This window comes from Excalfactoria chinensis, chromosome 6 (assembly GCF_039878825.1).
Source record: "Excalfactoria chinensis isolate bCotChi1 chromosome 6, bCotChi1.hap2, whole genome shotgun sequence".
Taxonomy (NCBI): domain Eukaryota; kingdom Metazoa; phylum Chordata; class Aves; order Galliformes; family Phasianidae; genus Excalfactoria; species Excalfactoria chinensis.
The window spans coordinates 28,689,505-28,710,404 of record NC_092830.1 but is presented as its reverse complement, the minus strand read 5'-3'; the positions used below and the strand labels follow the sequence as shown (position 1 = coordinate 28,710,404).

Sequence of the window (20,900 nt, the reverse complement as noted above, 5' to 3'; positions counted from 1 at the left end):
CCACTGCATGGCAACCTTTTCTGAGGCTATTTAGAAAATCATCTCCTTAAACTGAGTAAAAGCACCAGACCAGCTAATAAATTAAATCATTTGTAGAGCTGCAATTAGTTAGCTTCTGTACTTACTAGACTTGAAAAGCTTGTCAGTGCTACCTCACACCCACTCTTCCTCTGTTTTTCTTCCACCTTCAATACTACAAAGTTCAAGAACAAACATCATAAAGCTGGGCCTGAGCTTCTCTTGGTTTAAGCTGTTTTCCAGCAGCTGCATTAAATTAAACTTCTACACACAGGTAATGGATGTGCCCAAAGAACATGAACACCAAGCCTGAACCACCCCACTTGTTTCTGTGCCATAGCATGGGAGCAGCAGCCTCCTGCAGTTATGGGATGGAGCCCAGCAGAACTCCTAGGGAGAGCTGCTCCCACAGCATGTGTGAATAGCTGCTCTCACAGCCCCACTGAATGGCAGCGATGGATCTGACATTGATTTTTCATTTTTTTCTCACTTTTACATTTTTCTGCTCTTTGATAGAAGGTAAATTGAGCACCTGCAGGAAGCACCCTCCTATCCACCACCAGGGATGACCACAGCAGCAGAACTTCTGCAGAGCTTCAGCTCATTGAGCTGCACACTTTCTGAAGCTGCATTCATTCCCTTGCAGCAATGAGAGCTTCTGCAAAGAAGAAGGATCTGCATGCAGAGATCACCTCACAAAGCAGCAGCAGCAGCACAGGTTTCCAGATGGACAGAGAAGAAACAATCCTTTCCCAGTCTCACCTAGGAGCTCGTGCATTATGAAGAATGAACTGTTAATCCACATTTAACCACTTCTAAAAGTATATTAAGAACATACCTACTACCATCACCTCTAAAGCATAGTTCTGGTTGATGAAAGCACGCATGCACATACAACATCAGTGTGTGGGCAAGGTGGGCCCACACAGAGGTGTAGCCCCATCGGACCATGCAACACAGGGCTCCAGCCCTTTGTGCACTCCCAAGCATGGCCAAGGGCAAGGGCGAGCCCTGGCAGTCTTTCAGTTGTCACTGACCCTGTTTTTCTATGGGTGACAGCATTCACCCACCCACGTCAAACTCGTTTGGATACTTGGAACAAAAGTCATAAATATTATTAGCAAATATTTACATACTACAAAGAATCTGTTGGTGATCTCAGTACTTAGTAATTGGGTATTAAGGTCTTTATCCACTCCCATCACTGACAAGCACCTTAGAGTACTGGTATCAGCAAGGGATGCAAGTCAACTTACAGTGCAAAAGCCAGATTACCTGTGTTTGACCTTACTTAAGTCAGGGGACAGAAAGCACTCAGCATGATGACAAACCCCAAAGGAGTATTTCCATTTTATTCTGAAACCAGAAATGCAGATAAAACATCAGTATTTGCTTTCACTAAGAAAAATTATTTTCTTTTTTTTTTTAGTTTTAAGGATTCTGATGAAACCGTGGCAACACAAACACTGCAGAACCAAAGTAGTTTCAACTTTTGGTTCTTAGGAGCTGGCTCACGTTCATGCTGCAAACTGAAGGAGGTTTAGAAAACAACCATCAGCAAAGAACGCAGCATAACACAGGTGGAGAAGGAAAATACTGTACTTTAAAATTCATATTGTTTCGAAGATATGTGAGACTTTGCTAATGAAGAAACTAAGTAGTATTTTTCCAACACATTAAAACACAATGAGAAGCTATTTTTTTTTCCTAAAAGACTTATCTCTGCTTATCTACATAATCACTTGTGGCTAAGTTACCCAAAAATATTTCACGAGTCAGTAGACAACAGAGAGCTAAATTAAAAGATTATGTTCTGGTAGCACTTATCCGTACTAAGCTGTGAAAGTACACAAACACATAACCCACACACATACACAAGCAAAGGCTGAAAAAATCTCCTTAAATCCTTTGGAAAAGATGAAACCTAAGTTCCTCTGCAATATAAACTAGAAACTTATCTGTGAGAAAAAACACACACATTTAGTTGGGAAAGCTGATAGCAGTCAAAACCTTTCACATTTTGCAGCGCTCTTCTTCTCCCTTGCTTGGTAACTTTACTGCAGCTTTCCTCTGAATGGTACCAATGCAGGAATAAAACGGGATTCATAACTCTTTATGCAGACCGACATGGTGGCACAGACAGAAAAATGAAGTTAGTTACTGATTGACACCAGCCTGGAAAGCACCATTTGGAGCAATGAGGGCTGCTTGGCAATCTGTGCGAGCCCTCGTCATTCACTGGTACAACATGTGACATTAAATCGTAGAGAAAAATCTTACAGATCCCAGGGCACATCAAAAGTCTTCTTGATTTACGACAGTTTGATTATTCTGAGAAATGCCATGGCCAAAGCAGCTGCCTCCAGGGTTGGGATGTGGGGTCGGAGGCTGTGACGGTGGGCAACCCCAATGATCGACACGAGGCAACTGCTGGATTTCACACATGGTCTTGGGGATGGCAGCATGTAGCCAGACCTTTTTATAGCCCAAACCTCTGGAGTTCATCCTCTTCACACCAAGCCCTGACCTTTCCCATCAACGATGCACGAGCAGCAGCTCAGCAAGGACCTGATGACCATGCACTGACCCTGCAGTGAGGAAGGGGAAACGCGGCCAACAGCTGATCTCAGCAGGGACATTTGTAATTGGAGACACGATGAAACTGCCAGGCCTTCAATCTTAAAGTCTTCAAGACAAACTGTATCTTTATTTATGTTATGCACCACACCCTACATGATTCCTCCAGTTCATCTCAGGATCTCTGAATCACTCCACTATAAATTATGAACAGGGAGCAACAAGGGAAATAAGGAAGCCATATTAATAGACTGATCCCATCTCAATCATGTAAATTGGCTTACTTCTCAACATTAAAAAAAGAAAAGAAGTTGGACATTTTGCTGATCTGTACATATATTTCTACATAAAACAGAAAACAGCAGCACTTTAAAAAAGCAGACTTATGGTATAGTAAAAAATTAAGAATATTTTAGATAACACAACGGCATGTACTTATTTCACATATGAAGAACAGGCATAGAGAAGATGATCACATATGTATGTGCATGACTATGACTCTATATACATACATATATATATATATACATACATACATATATATATATACACACACACACACACACACACACATATATATATATATATATATATATATACATACATACACATAGTATTTAAAAATAGTAATTTCAGAGATCAGTGGAACAAGCGATGGCAGCCAGCCCCAGGCTGGACCATGCTGTCACCAAGCGTAGCGTGGAAAAGTACCCAAGCATCTCTCTAGAATAAAGGTAGAGATTTACCCTAGTAAATGCTCTAAAGAGGAGAGCTGCAGATTGAAGAGAGAAGGCTCAGTCAGTAGGAGATGAACAGCTTATATTATCCATTGGACAGCATGGGGGAAAAACAAAGAAATAAACAAAACCTGTAAGATGCTATTCTTAAATTACGCTGCCATTGTCTTTTCTCCCCCCATTCAGCCTCTGAAGGATCATGCTTTTCTCTATTACTGGAACAAGTTTTGCCTCAACTTATGGTACAAATTTTCCCCTTCTTGGTCCATTTGCAACCACAAATGAAATGTTAATCCGCGTTAAAATATAACCAGAAGAAAGTTAACAAACACTAAGCATTTAATTGAGGTAGTCAAATACATACAAAACTGTCATCTGTAGAAGATTTAATTTGATAAGCACACCTTATGATACAATTTTTCATGCTTTCTGATCAGGCTTGAAGTGATCTCACCCTTCTCAACTCCCATTTCAGCTCTCCAGCTCTCCAAATGCCATCCCCAGCTGTGCCAGCACATCTGTCCATGAACTGGGTACCAAAACAGATCAAGGTTAAAGATAATTTGGGAGAGGACAACAAGGGAAAGTATGGAGCAGAAGGAGGCCACATGGAGGTGGAGAGGGCAGCCAGGACCTCCTTTAGGAAAGTTCAAAACACAGCTATACTTAATTAGCTGATTCAAAGCACCTTGTTTTAATTACCCTTCTCTGGGAAATCCCTAGGATTTATGGTGGTGCAGGAACACTTCTTCTGCTTTTACTCACATTTCTAATACTGTCTTCAGCTGGCTTCAAAATAATTTAGAAATACTTGACTAGTAAATCCAACAAGTTTCCACTGCAGTCAAAGTTTTACCTACATAAATATGCACATTAATCTCATTTGACTCAGCCCACATTTGACCTGTTTCTCGTCTTTGGCACCTTCTGCTAACAGTGCTAGAAGAGCAAATTGAATTTAGAGAGTCAAAGGTCTTATATACCTTCAGGAATGGAAAATTACTCAGTTAAATTTCAAGGCAGCCAGTCTGAAGTCAAATGGTCATTTTGAACTTCACCACAGCACTGAACAGAGGAACAGATGTGCCCAGAGCAGCAGCCAGCACACCCCTAATGAGTGCTGAAGATTTATTACCAAAGCCTTTGGTAAGACAGTGAGGGGTGCGGTGAGTCCGCGTTCAGCACAGTATTCTTTAGGATGTCAAAAGCACAATGCATAAATACTTCATAATTAAGTTACTATTATTTTCCAGTTCAAGCAAGTGCTTCTCTACTTTAATTCAATAATTCTCCTTCTCCATCAGCACTTCTGAGCACTGAAAGCCTGGATAAAACAGGAGATGCTGCACAACGTACTCCAGTATTGCAGCACGGAGTTGCTCTGCATACCATACACAGTCCTGGAGACAGGCAAATATCTGCAGGAGTTGTTTCTAGAATGCAAAAGCAGCCTGAAAGCAAAATCTGGAAATTTGCACCATCTTCTCTTTCAACTAAATAGTTGCATGAACCTTGAATACAATTGGCAGATTTTCACGTCTAATGAGGAGCCAGGCCAATGTACCAGCGACAGAATTTCCTAACAGCCAAGGTGGCACCAGCAAACAGCTTCTCAAGATGCTTACTTTCTACTAAAACACCATCCATCATGCAAATGAAGAAAAGCTTCTTCTTAGTTTCTGTTAGAGAAGGAAGCCAGGCTCTTAGGACGAGCCACAGCACCCACAACTTGGACATGCACTGTCCAAGACCAGGTCAGGATCACACATGAGTCTTAGAGTAGTTACTGTAATGGGCAGTGGTTTCTGATACAGAATGAAGGGGTGAGATGTGCTGTGAGCTTGGAGAGCTGCTCCAGACTGTATTTAGACATTTTCTTTTTAATTAAGATGCATACATCTAGCTTGCTAAATTGTTTCATTATTTTGGGCAGCGAGACAACAGATTTTCTGTTTTTTATCATAATTACCAGGTGGCGTTTTCAGTGTGCACTGGAGTAAGTGTCTGCAGTGCCACTGCTGGATTGCTGTGGGTTCTTATTTTATTCCCTAGCACTTAGTTATGGGATTTTGGTTTCTGCCTGCCTCATCACTATAGTGTTCTGTCTCAGTGATAAATGACCTAAATGGCTCACTTAGAACTGCAAAGCAGTCAGAAAGAGGTGAAGGAAAGTATGCAAAGTGTTGTACTGAACGTACAGACTTTTTCCTGTGACTTCTGGCTTCAAGCTCAAAGATTTGTAATGAAAAACACTCCTACCTGGTGCACAGCCCTCCTTCAGAGCATTATACGACACTTCAAGATAGGCTTTCATTATGTGTATCCTATGTTCACTCTCATGTTACATTGAAAGTGCATTTTGTAATCGGGTGATTTGAACTACAAGGCCATTGGTTCCTCAAACTCTACAATGGGTGGCATTACTCCAACTGCTCTATTTATTTTTCTCTTTTTGAAGTTATCCTCAACTGTCACACCAATGAGACATCAGATAGTAAGCTTTGCTTTCAATAATTATATATATATGATACCTAAAATGACAGAACATGTGAGAGAGAATGATATCTAAGTAAACAAACCCACCCTTTCCTGGTCTCTCCTTCTGTAGAGCAACAAGTAATGCAGCATGCCCCACCACCCAAAGGTATGCAGCAGCTCTCCAAGCTCACAGCACATCTCACCCCTTCATTCTGTATCAGAAACCACTGCCCATTACAGTAACTACTCTAAGACAGCTAACACAGTATTATTTTCATCCACATATGGGACACACACAAGGAAAAGTAATTACCAAGTGCTGCCTCATTTATTATGACAGCACAAATGTGGTTTGTTTTGTTTTTTTTTTCCCCAAAACTATGTTGTTTATAATGCAATCAATGCCTTTAGGTTACTTGTTTGCGTTACATAATACTCCTAAGAGGTTTTGTACATTTTGCAGTAAAATATAAAACACTTTAAAAATGAGAAATTAAATTTTCTCTGTTAATTTTGAGTTTGATTATATCCACTTCAATTGACTGACATTTTCTCACTGCACTATGAACAGATGGAATGAATAACTTTACACCTCTCTGTAACCTCAGCAGAGAATCCTACATCTTTATCTTCTAACCAGACATCAGCTTATGTTATGTGTCAGAGAATCATTCTCTACATTTGTACCAAGCTTGGCTTAAAGCAGCCAGCAGGTTTAGAAGCTATGAGGTAGAAATGAGCATGTACACCAGACACTGTGATCACATTAGACCTTGTTTTCTTAGAGCACAAGATGAGAATCATGCAGCTACCTGGACTTCTTGCTGACACATGACATGAACCCAGACATCAGTGCAAAACTCAGTTCAGGCAAAAAACAACAACAAAAAATAATCAGCAACTCCCATTGTAATTAAGCTCAATATATGAATGAGGATATTGAATACAATTTTGCAAACAGGGACCATCCAGTGGGAACCTGCAAAACCACGTCAATGAGCCAGTATGAATATTTCCTTTAATACTTAATAACATTTGTGCTCATGATGGCAGCATTTCCTGAAACGTGAGCAAACACTGCAATAGATGTGTTTGGAAATTGACATCTGTAGTATAAAGACAGCATGAACCATCAAAGCATACTGAACAGCATTAAAACTGCTGTCTATAAATAACAGAGGTTCATACTTCAGAGAAGAGTCAAGCATTCAAAATCCTTCAACAAGCAGCAGTGAATGATGACCTCAGACAGTTGCTTCTACCTGAACAACTAAAGCACTGAACAGAATGGGGAAATGTAGAATAGCATGAAGGTGTTGTTCCATTTACAATTGCATCACCATCACTAACAAAAAGATAAATCAATTCAAATCATGATATTTGAGAGATTTCATGGTTAAGATAACAAATAATTCATTACTATTCTTGAAGCTCGTTTGACCTCAGTACAACCATGACAAACATTCAGAAAAAAATGCATGGTCGGGGTATCAGTTAAGAAATATAACTGCTGTGAAACATTAAAAGGAGAACACAAAAGGGCCTCTACAATAGTATAACCTTTGCCTCTGTGTGCTAGCATCACAGTTTACACAGTTTCCATGGAAACTCTCTGCAAACATATGAATGTTCTGGTTGCGTTAGATGCTGAACAGAAAATCCTTTGTGACCATTCTGGAGGGCCATGGCCAGTGCCAACCTCCCAGTGAAATAATGCCCCTCACTATGCCTTGCCCAGCAGGCTCATGACACACTCACTCACATGGTACAGCTGCTGCCACAGCATTTTTTTCCACATCTGAAAAAAAAAGAGATGTACCTCGTAACATTTAAATGTTTCTTCCCACATCGAGACTGTGCTTTGCCCCTGCCAAGTTGATGGCCAAGTCCTCAGGACTGGACCCTCGGATGCAACCCAAGAGCTGTAAAACCAGGGCACTGGCTGAGAGACTTGCAGCAGGCTCTGAGTCAGGGCACTGAGGAATATATTTACATAATGAGTAGGCAACTGCCCAAAGTGAACACCACAATTCTTCATCATTAAATATCTTGAAAAAAGCAAATTAAACAAACAAACAAACCAACGTGGAGACGAGACATTCTCAAGATGCAACAGGTGTAACAGTCCAGAAGAGAAAACTAGTTTCATCACATTATTCCTTGTAGTGGACAGATCAACTGATCTGAACATCGCTTGGGAGTCACAGAAGGGCTGAGGTCAGCAGGGACCCTGGCTTAAGCAGGGCCATTCAAACACATTGCCCAGGACAGTTCATGTACTGGATGGACTGCTCCTGCAACGGAGGCAGAAAAACTGCATCCAAGAAAGCAGAGAACAGGACAGGTCTCTGTTTTTGGTAGTTAAGGGTGTGTGCTTGAGAGAAAGCTGAGGGACCCACAGCACTTGTTTCCATTTCACACAGGAGGAGCTACAGTCCAGCATCTAAACATTGTGCCCCTCCTGCACATACTCAAAGCTCACACCTCCTCTGCCATTATAAATACTGCAACCAACACCAAGGTAAAAGTGCATCTACTGAAGTGAATTAAGAGTGCACCTTCAAGAGGTGCACCTGGCTGGACAGCACCTTGATTCTAGACTGAATTTCATATTCTTATTTCCCTGGAACTGAGCAAATGGACAGCAGAGCAAGTTTGGCTCTGATTTCTGAGCTATCAGTGGTGTCACTTGTCAGATTGCATACAGATGTGCCCATTCTGTGGCAGAATATCCAAGTCCCAGCGTCAGAAATCAGCAACAGTTTTGCAGTGAGTTCCACAGAACGAAGACAGATTTTGCACTGTGCAGAAAAACCACACTCTTGCTTCGCCTCCACCCTTGATTTGCACGTTTATTTTTGTCCCCTTACAACAGGAAGCTCTGGCAGGAAGCTCCCAAAGTTCAGACGGACGCCACCCACCCACCCCACGCCTGGGCCTACACGCACTGCTACCACCTTCCTCCCACCCAGCCCGCTCCTCCCTTCACCACCACCTGCAGAACAGAGTAAACACTGGGTCAGCCCTAGCTCTGGCCGTTCCCCTGCTTTAATAACCCATTGTTCGCCTGTGGTTGCCTCAGAGAGATAAATTGCCAACTGACAGCGTTCCCAGAGAGGAAGAGCCGTCCCACACATGTCATGGGGGTGCAAGCCCAGGGCTGGGCTTCATGGGGAGCAGCCCCATTGCACAAACATCTGCTTGGCCCAACAGTTCATTTCTAACATTTCTAATCATTTCTAACAAGTTTAAAGCTATAACTGCTCCATGTCTACTCCTCAGCGTGGGCTGGATACGGGCTGTTGAGGTGCATGCCGTCAGCCTGCCTTCTGCCATGACCTACGTTAGCACCAGGCTGTAATGGTGGCTGCAGGTAACGCTGAAGTACAGAAGGCAATCACAGAGAATATAACCATTTTCTCCAATTTAACCATAGGAGAAAAGAGACAATGGACTGAGAAATTAATCCAATCATACAGGAAATGATAAAAAATAAATAAAAATCAAAAAGTCACTCATTTAATATTTCCCTCATATCCTCGTGTCCAATAAAGAAGTGCACTGAACATAGTTAACATCCCACTAATGAGACATCCGATCTCCCAGAACAAAGCAATAATGAACATGAGCTCTGTTTCCACCAAATCTACCAGAAAGATTTTTAAAGGTCTGCTTTCCCACTGACACAAACACATGACTCCTATTAGCCTTAATAAAGGAAGGCTGCATTCAATGAGGGAGTAATTTCCCAGGACTGCACAACCATATTGTGGCAGGACTGAGACACAGGAGAGACTGCTAAGAGAAGCTGTCTGCCACAAAACCATACTGACAGACCAAATTCTTTCCTAATTTTCCCATGAATTTCTTCAGCTTTTGTTAAGTGTTTTTCACTTTAGGCCAGAGAAAATATTATGGACTTCTCTTATGCCAAAATTATGGAAAAGCAAATCAGATAGTGGAATACCTAGCTCATTTTTAGCCTGATCAGAATATAACTTAAAACATGCACTTTTTGTTTACTGTAATCTTAATACATTGTCCCGCATACTATTTTTGACTCTGTGATATGTTAAATCTTACTCCCTTAACAATGCAAATTTGTTGACAGGATGGTAGGTTAAAGTTTATCTTTCAGGCTGCTTCCCTTGCACCAGTCAGAGAAATCTAGTTATGTCAATTTATGTCCCTCTCAGTGCTCAGTGAGGCGAGGAAGCGGAGTGGAATGCCACAATGTGGAAACAATGCGAAAAACTAAAGCCAGCACTGAGCGCATGAAGCTTCGGCTATGCTCTGTGTGCCCTCATGAGACTCTGAGATTAGTACTTTGCATCTCAAAACTGCACTAAAAAGCCTTAATTTCAGATGTTGAAAATACATTTAACCTTCTAATAGCAGAAAGTTTGTTTTTGTGTCTTTTTCCTCCAGTTCAAATTCGGGAATTTAAAAAGCAGTGCTTTTCCTTTCCTCCCCCGACACCAGAAAATTCAATTTGACAAGCAACATAAAAAATATTTCAACACGTGTTTTCCATAAGAAACCTATCTGATGTACTCTAGGACATTCAATACAATTATAGTATAGTACACATCAGCGAAGGCTGCTTCATGCACTCTCCTATAGCTTTACATGAGAGCAGGCTCCTCTACTATCTCTTATTGCAGTGGCTAGTACAGGAGACTATATAGCTTGTTACTGCTTAAACACATGATAAAAGACTAATGGCAGATATACACACAGAATCCAAACTGCTTTGATATAATAAGCCAAGATAAGGAACTGCAGTGCAACAACTGCTATAGCAGAGTGACTGGCACAATGCTACATTTTAGAGCCACATATCAAAAACGCGTCTTGCAAACGAAATCAAAATTAGCTACCTATTTGTGCTCAGCTGTAAAGAAACTTATTTGTTAAAATTAAGATCTGCAAGGCCAGCACAGCAAACCACAGTACTGTGCCATAGTACAGCCAGCCCAGTGCAGCTCTGGCACATGCTTGAAATCCAGCACCCAGTTCTCCAGAGGCTGGTGCTCCAGTCTGCTTGAAAGGAAGCAAAATCAGATTGCATGCTCCTCAAAAAATGATAATAATAATAACATGCAGAATAACTGAGGCAAACAGAGAACAGCTGATTAAAGACAGATAACAGCTTCAGTGAAAAACCGTACTCAAAATGTAATCATAACTCACCAGCCATGTCGCTGCTCTAGAAATAAAGATCATGAAAATGTGAAATAGAAGACAATGAAAATACAAGACAACTTTCTGCAGCTTCCATCCCCAACTGTTCTGTCAAATACACAATAGCACAAAGCATCTTTATGACAGTAATAAAAGACTCTTTAAATGCTCCTTTTATTTTTTATTGAATGAACACACTCTTACACATAGCTCATGGAACGATGGCTCGAGCACTAGCACTGCCAAATCATGTATCTGATTAGTCAGCTACAGCGTGCAAGTTACACGCAAAACAATCTGAAACATGTATTTGCTGCATATAACGTGGCAAGTCAGGTGTTTGATCAGAAGACTGAAGTTGCAGCAATCTGGGACATACAGTCACTGTTAAGGTTAAAAAATGGTCAGTGAGTGTTTTACCACAACTTACAGAACGCTTCTCAGCTCACAATCACTGGCAAAGAAAACCTCAAGCCAAACCAGAAGGGTGTTCAGACCCAAACCCACAGACTGCATCCAACAAGTGCTGTGTTTGGTGTGGTTTGCTCTTGTTGTAGAGCCACAACTTGTTGCTGATGCTGCTTCTTCAGGAGGCACCGCACACCATGCCACACCACACCTCCCCATCATCTGAAAAGATACCATCAGATGAGGCACTTCCAGAGAAATCCTCTCCTACCGAGCACTTGAATTTACTCATAGGTGGAGAAAAAACCACTCAGTTGTAGTCACGAATATGAACTACTTCACAGTTTGCATCATGCCACCAACCTGTCACGCAACCCACAGGCAAGGGCAGCCACAGGCTCTCCAGATCAAGATGTTTTCTGTAAGGTGAAGTTATGTTGCTCATCTCCTCTATCTGTTGTTAAAACACTTTTTTTTTTTTTTTTTTTTTGACACTTGTGATCTCTCAGACAGAAAAAGCACAAGATTAAAGTGCATTAGGAAAGACAGGGCACGAAGCCAGAGAAGAAATCAACCAAAAGGGTCTCCAACCCTTGTTTCAGCAGCCCTTGCACTGGAAACTAAAAGTGCTGCTCTCATGTATTGCATGGTGCCTTGAAGTGGACACAGACATGTTATTGGCCATGAAAATAAGTGCAGCTCTTTAATTTCTTAAATATTTACCACTCAGATATAACAGTGTAAAACTCAAAGCTGTGTTCCTGATGCCTGGACCCTTCTGTCAAAACACATATAGACATAAGACCTCCTGGTAAAAACACTTCAAAATGCTTTCACACTTTTGTTTTGAAGTACAGATCCGTCTTCCCTTCCCCCTCCACCCACCCACTCTTCCAAACAAGCAAGTAATCCAACCTCGCACAGGAATTTTAATTGTTTCCATAACTTCTATCACCTGCCAAAAAAGTGCTTAGTATGACAGAGATTGGACAGGGTGCCTCTGCTGCATATATATATTTACAATACAAGCATGCATATATATACACAAACACACATATATGTATATGAGTATGACTTACACAGCAGTTAATTTTGCATAGTTTTGAACACCAGAAGACTTTATAAGACCCAACCTTACTCTCAAAAGTGGCAGCCATGGCTTGAGCACACTTGACAGGTGGGCTCAGATTTACAGCCAAGTTACTGCAGGCCTGCATGAGCCAGGCTTGGTGTGCTGTCTCCTTGCACAGCATTAGCCATGACAGATCCTAATTAGCAGTAGCATGAGAGGCTAAACTAAGACGCACACCGCAATGTTTGTTGCTAGTGAAGTGCAGTCCCACAGATCTCCCCAACAGCCTTTGATAGTTTGGCTGATGTGGGTACCATGACTGGACGCCTGGCTCCTTGCAAGAGTTGTGCAACTTATTACATTTTATTTTTATTCTTTTAATTTTAAGATCTTGGCCTGTCAACCCTTCCTCGCACCACACAACATCTCTTACCACAAATAACAGCCCTGGTTTCAGTGGGACCTTTGAAATACTCATCTTGTGGCAGGAGTAATTGCACAACACAAGCTTGTAGGGATATTTTCAGCATACCCATACAGCTTCAATTATTTAGTTGTTTTGGATCAGGTCTAAAGCAAAAAACACCACCACAACATTGCTCTAGCATTTGTTTAAACAAATAATTCATTTCTTATATCACGTTCTTTATGAATTTATGACACGTGATTACTGTATCTCAGTAAAATCCCAAGGATTGCTTTTCTTTCTGGAGCTTATAGATGTTCTCTTGGGTAAATCACAAATCAGAGTAAGTTTGCTAATAGAGAAGGCCTAACAATTTCCATAAAGCAAAAGTGCATTTAGAACAGTTTAATAAACAAGAGGAAAAATATCTCTGGGATTTACAGCATGGCAGCTACTAAATCATTATCTTCAACAACAGATACACATTTTTCCACTTACGTTAAAACTAAAACCAACATGTTGCAGCTTCTGACACTTCTGGTGTTCAGAGAGCTACTTTTTGACAGCATCCTTTGATTTGTGATGGGTGGTTTGTTTTTGAATTGTTATTGGCTGGGTGAAGCCTTGAGGCAGACGTGCGGCACAGCTGATAACACGTTATTTTCCAACCCTGTGATAAATTTCTCATAGCTGCCAGCCTGCAACCTGACGACTTTCAGCAGTTCGACTGTCTCACATTTGGACACAGCAGCGTCAGCCCATTTGATGTATTAGCTCTAAGACTCTAGATGGAAGACAAACATTTTCAGTACTGATTAGTTTCAATTGAAAACTCGTCTGTTGCTTCATTTCAGATGGCACCACATCTTGTGTTCAAAAAGACACATCTCGCTGAAGAGACATTTCAAGCTGGAAGTCCAGTCAGAAATGATTTTTGGAAGGTGCAGTCAGAATTCGGATACTGATGTTATTTCACAAGCAAACACACACATTTCAGCACCTTTGCATCACTACCACCAAGGTCTATATTGTTTTCAAAGTCCACTGGCCTTTCACAGCTGCAAAGGAAGTGACACAGGAAGAACAACACAGGCAGCGTACATCAGCAATAATTCCATCCGCTGCTGCCCAGCTGTGTGCACAGGGAGGAACTGAGCTGCTTCCTCTCCCTGAGCTGTCATTCAGGCATTAGAAATGTGTGTGCTATGGCACAGGGTTTGAGAATGGCACAGACACAGTGGCCAGCCCAGTGTGCCCACTCACAGGCTGCTCTCTTCTCAAACAGGACCTACACGTGCATTGCTGAAAAGCATGTAAGATATCTCTAAGAAATAAAGACCACAGTTCTCCAGCTGAAATGAGGTGTGATGTTGTAGGCTACGGTGACTAAGGCTGAAATTCAGATGCAGTGTGAGCTCCAAGCCTGCAAACAACTCATACCCCAAAACAGACCTGAGTGGGACTGTAGTTGTGGGTTTGAAGTGGTGCGCAAGTCTCGGGTGTGCTACACACCAAGATTTCACAGGGAAAGAATGCAAAAAGTGTTTAGGAAATCCACAGCTTCCCCAGTCAGCCACAGCTACTCGTGCTGTGAATGAGCTCACATCAATGGCCAGATGTGTGCCACGTACATTACTCAAGTATGGGAGGTGCTTGATGGTGCCTAGAAAAACATCACGTAGGGGCTGACCTTACCAGGTGAATCACCTCGCCTCATGTGTAGCGGTAACAGCTCAAGAGTCACTGGTGATGATTTAATTTTCTCTTCTCTTCTGAATTTAAATCAGAACCAAAGTTGCCCAGCAACTAAAAATCCTTGGTCTGAAAGGAAAATTCCCAAATCCTGAAGTAATCGAGTTCTCATTCATCATTCACATGATGTATGAGCTACAGAAACCTAACACTGTCATGTTCAACACCCATGCTCACAAATTCACAGAGTCCTAGAGGGGGATTCTTTTTGCTTAAGTTTAGATGTTTACAAACATTTGAATTACTTGTCTAAGTCTTCCTTCAGGCTGCAGTGAATCATTTTCTAGGCTTTGCTGGCTGTACTCACTAGACATAAATTGTAACAGAACTCACAAGTTGACATCCATATTGCCGCCATCCCAAGTTATGCAAGATGAGGGCTGCTCTAACACACCAGCAGGGTACATGCAAGACAGGAAATATGTAGCAAGAAGAGATCGCTTAGTCAAATACCAGAGAAAAGAAAGAAAAAAAAAGATGGTGGCTTTTAAAACAAGAACTCATTAAATTCTTGCAATTCACACAGCAGCACAGGCAGGGCATTTTGGCATGTGTTTTCCAATGCTTCTTACTAACTTCAGTGGGTATCGATCCACTCAAGAAGCTCTACTACATACTGATTTTCCGCACTGCAACACAAAGCAATGTAGAACGAGTGCAGAGCAGACACCGAGCAAATACCGAGATCTGGCAATGGTGGTGTGAATGTACAGCTAAAATATGCTGTGTGAAAATGTCACCAGCACAAACAGGCTTTCAGAATATCAAGAGCAGGAGCTGCTAATGTAACAGGCACTAAGTGAAAATATGTCTGATTCCTTAAAAAATTGTAAGTCACAAAAGATGTCAACAAGCAGGAAAGAGAGCAGGAAGAAAGGGAAGAGGAGGAGGGATGAGCAAACATGATAATTAAAGCTGTAGTGTTCTTGTGGTCAAAATATATGTTTATTTGATTAGGAAACTGTATTTCCATGAAGAGTACTACAGAGCAAATAAGCTTAGGAGGAAATGGTGCCTAATTAGTTCCATAAAAGATTTTTAAAACAACTTTCCCTCTTGTTCCCCAGAAACGTTTGAAGCTAGTGTACATCCCTAACACTGAGTTTTCTTGATTTTAGTATTGCCCTCATGAGAGAATAAATGAGCCAAAAAGTTAGCAAATGCATTACACAGCTCACACTGCTAGACCTCAACATGGTGTTAAAATCTTTACGTTTCACTGTTAGTATGGCACGTAAATAAGGAAAGTGCCGGTCTGTACCAGAAATCCTTTAAAAGTTCGTGGTGAAAGAAGACTTAAAGCAACAACAAACCCACACATCCATCAACCCATTACAAACATCTTGATACACTGTTTGGTAAAAGCTAATTTAAACCCAAGCCTTTACAACACAGCTTAGATATTTTGGGCTGAATTGGTATGATTAATAGCAAGCATGGAACATTATAAATTATAGTGAAGATGAAAGGATTTCTGAACACTTCTCTGAAGCATGGAAGTTTATCAATGCCCACCTACAAACATATGCTTTCTCCATATGACACAATGTGCGCAGGAAAACAATGGCGCACGCTTCATCATTTATGTTTTAAAAAGACAGCATGAATGTATCTATAGTGCTTCTCCTGAATGCTGAAAACCAGATTTGGTCAAAGAAAAGGCTTCAGTGGGAGGAACGTGATCTCTCCTATGATTTTTCCCCATTGTACAATTTCTTGGTACAAAACTGGTATGTAGCCAAGCAATGGAGGAAAAAAATGTTTCTTCTGGTCTAGCAACCTGTCTTACTTCAAAGCCACCTCACTATCTGTAGCAATTGGACAGATGAGTACAATGGGAAAGGCATTACAACAAAAGTGTGATGACAGAAGGACCAACATAATAGAAAGGTGCTACAAAGGAAGGGAGGGAGGTGGTTCACCCATACTAGAAGATTCCAGTTTCGCAGGGGAAGCTTCACCAAGGAGTGTCAGTCAGCCCTTAAATGAGGTCTAAGAGAGGTGCAGCCAGGCTGCAGCCCTTCTGATCCCACAGATGAATTGCCTTCACCTGTGCTCCCAGGGCTGACCCAGTCCTTTCCGCAGGTGCTCAATCAGTGGCTCAGGCCATGACTCCACACTTCCCATACACCATCATTACAGTATTACCATTTTACACAGACCAATGTTGAGAGCTTTTTTGAGTTAATAATTTTTTCAGTCATTCACAGATCATCAGCACTTCATCTACAGTCAATGAAATGCAAATCCTTTCTGCTTAGGTGGTAAATAGCAAACAGCCTTGCTGCAGTGCACAACTTTTTACAATTTCAAGGAAGATATCATTGGAACAATTGTATCAAACATCTCTTCTGTTTAATCAGGTATTTATCTCTCTGTAAAGCGCATTAAATGCACATTTTCTTTCAGTTCATGAATTTGTATACATATCAACTATCAAAACAAACAAACAAAAAACAGGCGTTTCATTCTTACACAAACTTTTTAGATGGAAAAAAATGTAAACACATTCAGTCTATAAGCAAGGTTAGACATCTTAGAGAGGCTGCATCCATGGAAGATTCAGTACAAACCTAGAATTAGTCCCAATAATCCTTTTCCTTGAACCTTTGTACCAAACACAAAGACAACACTACACCTTCTTTGTTTTGTGTCCTCTTACCAAGAAGCGAACATCAGCAATTAAAGAAAACAAAACTAAAAATATCCTGCCTGAGTCATGCCACTCACATCTGAAGACAGCAGAAAGCTCGGACTTGGCAGACTTTGTAGGGCTATACTGACCATGCCACATCCACCACTTGCCACAAAAAGCAAGTTTTACCTACATCCTGTGGTCAGGACTTGACCAAAATTCAACAAACACTGACATCTAAATATAGGTCTGCAGTCACAGACTTCAACCACATACTGGATAGTTAATGCACTCAATATAATACAATTCATTTCAATCCACTGTTTCTTATGATCTAATTGTTTACATACATCCACACATTTTAGAAGAAGTCACACTGTGGTACGGCATTTTGTCTCTGGTCATCAAGTTCATGTGTTTTTCACAAAGACACACGCAGAACAAATGGCTTCTTTGCATCTTATGATACTGGCAGTTTCAATTCTTCAAGCTGAAGGAGCAGAAGAGACCCAACAACTTGCATGTCTGCTGTAAGTTTCAAGAGCATCCACCTATTTGATGTACTTGTTCCCTTTTCCCAAAGATATTCCACAAGATATGTAAGCCCACATATTTACCAATTCCATAGCTCTTATTTGTTTGTAGTGACACATACCAACTCACCTGCATAGACTGTTCTGTGGTACCCTGACTATTCCTGGAATGCTTTTAAGATATTGAAATTGTGTTTGCCTATTTTCATGCCTCTGATCCTAGTTTTAAGGAACAGATCTCAGTTGCTAGAGTAGCATTTTCACATGCATTTACCAACATCTCACAATGAAACTCATTCTCAAGATTCACCTGTAAAGTTTCTGCATGAAGACCTCTCAGGAAAGGCAACTCAGATATAAATCATTTAGCTTTCCTTCTACACCTTACCTTCTCTGAGGCTTTCACACTTGGGCCATCCATCAGCTCTCCAGCCTGTCTGGCAGAATTTCTATTTCTGATGCTTTTGCAATGATTCAATATAAGTGATTTATCATAGACTCTCATGCATTTAGTGATTTATTTTTTTTTTCTCAGAATATATTTTGGCCAGACTCATTATACTTTAAAATTTAATTTGCAAGATGTTTTTTTTTTTCCTGTCTGTTTTCTTTGTTTGGATACAACTTCGGCTTTTGAAAAACATCTCTGTGTTTCTAATAGATTCCTTAACTCTGCTATAAAAACCTTCTTGCTTCTTAACAACAACAAAAAATGAGTATCAACTATAACAAAAATTGAATATATTGTATTTGATACTTGGCATATATTTTATCCAGCTTTTCATGGGAGGTCTTTAAAGAGCTGCAAGGTTCAATTTCCTTACAAGAAGCTTCCTTATTTTTATGTAGCACTTCTTTTCTAAATTCAAAACTCTACCATAGTGAACTTCCTGTCTCTTTCTGAAATGATCTGGAATTTCGGTACATTATGGCTATACAACGTGATACCAAGTGTTTGAAACTATACATGCAGGTCAGGATAAGCCTGAGCTGCACCCCACCCTGTGGGTTCTTCTACTGACTGCCCTCTAGAGCACCTCTTTGGTCCAAAATATTATTCTCTTTGTTCTCAATGAGTGATAGGTATTGCAATACTGTATAGGTGGCTAATATACAGATGTTAGCGAAGATGGTAGTAAATGTACAAAGGTTATAAGCGAAAGAGAAACTCACCAGTGGTAATGCCCTAGCTGAGGAAGCTGGGGCAGTCTTCACTGAAGAGCAATCTCCAAGAAAGATGCTGCCTTAGTGAGGGTCAGCCCTTAAATGAGGTCTCAGTGGAGGTGGAGTCGAGCTCCACCCCTTCCGGGAGCACAGCTACATTACTCTCACCTGTGCTCCTGCAGCTGACCCCACACTTGCCTCAGCTGATTAATCAGAGGTTCAGGCTGTGATTACCAATCTCCCATACAAATACCCACATTTTTCATTGTACAGAATAAGAAATTCAAGCAATGACTGAAATATATCCTCTTTTTCACCTCAGAGTTTTCTTCAACGTCTAGAACTTACCAACACAATCATCTCTGCCTTGAAGTTATGAGATTTCTTCTTGCCATCAAATTCTAACAAATGCATAACCTCACTGAAAGACAACTGTCACCATCTTTTCCATCCCATTGGCATTTTATAAAACTTTAGGTAGAAGTAAGCACATATTTGATGCACCTGCAGGGTCCTCCGTTCCCTTTGTCTAGCTTATTATTTGTCCTTTCCCAGCTGATTTTTGCTAATTTGGATCTTTACTGTTTGAGGATTATTTATGATTTCACTCTTGGAAAACAGGACATGCCAAACTAATAGCTGCCTTCCCTTTTCCCTTGAGCTTGGAAATTGGTTTGCAAGCCTTTGTAGCGTCAAATACCTTTTGCTGGTTCCCTGTTGGCTTAGCACAAGGTCATCCCTCCTTTTCAGATCTTTTCGTTGCAAAGGTTTTTTCCTCCTGCTCTCAACTGAATAAAAGCCTCTTTTCCACACTTTCTCAACCATGCACCAAAGTCTCTGTCTCAGCAATAGTTCATCGTACACAACACTGGGAACATCTGAGATTATTTCACCAAGGTTTCCTACCTCCTGTCAGTACACATTTTGCTTTTGAAATTCTGTCCTATCTGCACTGCCTGTCCCTGGCTCCTTCCCAGAACTTCAGAAGAGCGCATCTAAGCAGAAGATCTGAGGCCTATGATACACGGTACTTTTTCCAAGTACACCTGACAACCAGCTCACCTGCTGCAGTCTGACCTGTCTTTAAATCGGATGTGATTTGCCAGTTACTCTGCTTCTGCCTAAACTATCTGTCCCAATTACATATGTTAATTATAACTGCCATGGAAAACAGAAGCACTGGGGCGTAAATGGCAAAGAGCTGCAGGGAGCCGCTTCAGCCACAGGTTGAATGTTTTTGCAATAAATCTGTCTACTAGTGGAGACATCCAATTTTCAAAGCTTTAGTTTAGTCCAGAACCTCTTTACCCTTGCCACACTGATTGTAAATACTAATTTAAAGTCATCATCATTACATGATAGCAGCTGCATTTCTGTAAATTATGAGCTCAAAGCTCAATGGCTAGGGACTAAGTGAGATACCCTTACCAGTGTGTATTTGCAATGATCCAAATGTTTGGGGATAAGGAAACTTATTATAAGATGTCAAATTTAGATATGGTCACTGAAGGATGAAGCTACCACTGACAAGAAAGACATATTAATTGTTTTCCTGTGTATTTCTGCTTTGGAGAAACAGTTGCTGCTGTGTCACTTTAAAGATGACACTGTCATTTTTAATAGAACTACCGAGATCTTGATGAAATAAATTAATGTAAATACCTTAAAGAACAGCCTATAGTTCTAAAAGAGCCAAAGGATTGACTTACTGAAAATGACAAGTTAAAGAAATAAAATATGAAACGCCTATCAGCTGAACGTAAGACTTGCAGCCTTGTTCTTCTCATGAAGCATTTCCGTCTACTAAAAATATTAGCATTGCATTCCCCTCTTTGCACTTAAAGGTCCATCCACAAAGTGCCTGCACCATTTAAGTAGCTACAATGTCCTACTGTACTCATTATGTCAAAATCTCAAAGCCACGCACAACTAATCA

The 20,900-nt window shown here is 40.9% G+C and overlaps 1 protein-coding gene across 4 annotated transcripts in view; it reads right to left on the bottom strand.

The window, feature by feature from the left end:
• The window catches only part of ADD3 (adducin 3), an 87,711-nt gene that overhangs the window by 29,921 nt on the left and 36,890 nt on the right, over positions 1 to 20,900 (bottom strand). The window contains exon 1 of one of the 4 annotated variants that reach the window (XM_072339540.1): positions 11,004 to 11,118. The exons of 2 other annotated variants lie outside the window; for them this stretch is intronic. The gene's annotated coding sequence lies outside the window, so the exon portion shown is untranslated. Of the gene's footprint in view, positions 1 to 11,003; positions 11,119 to 20,900 lie in introns of those variants that run through there. One more of the 4 variants, XM_072339537.1, reaches the window with a different exon arrangement.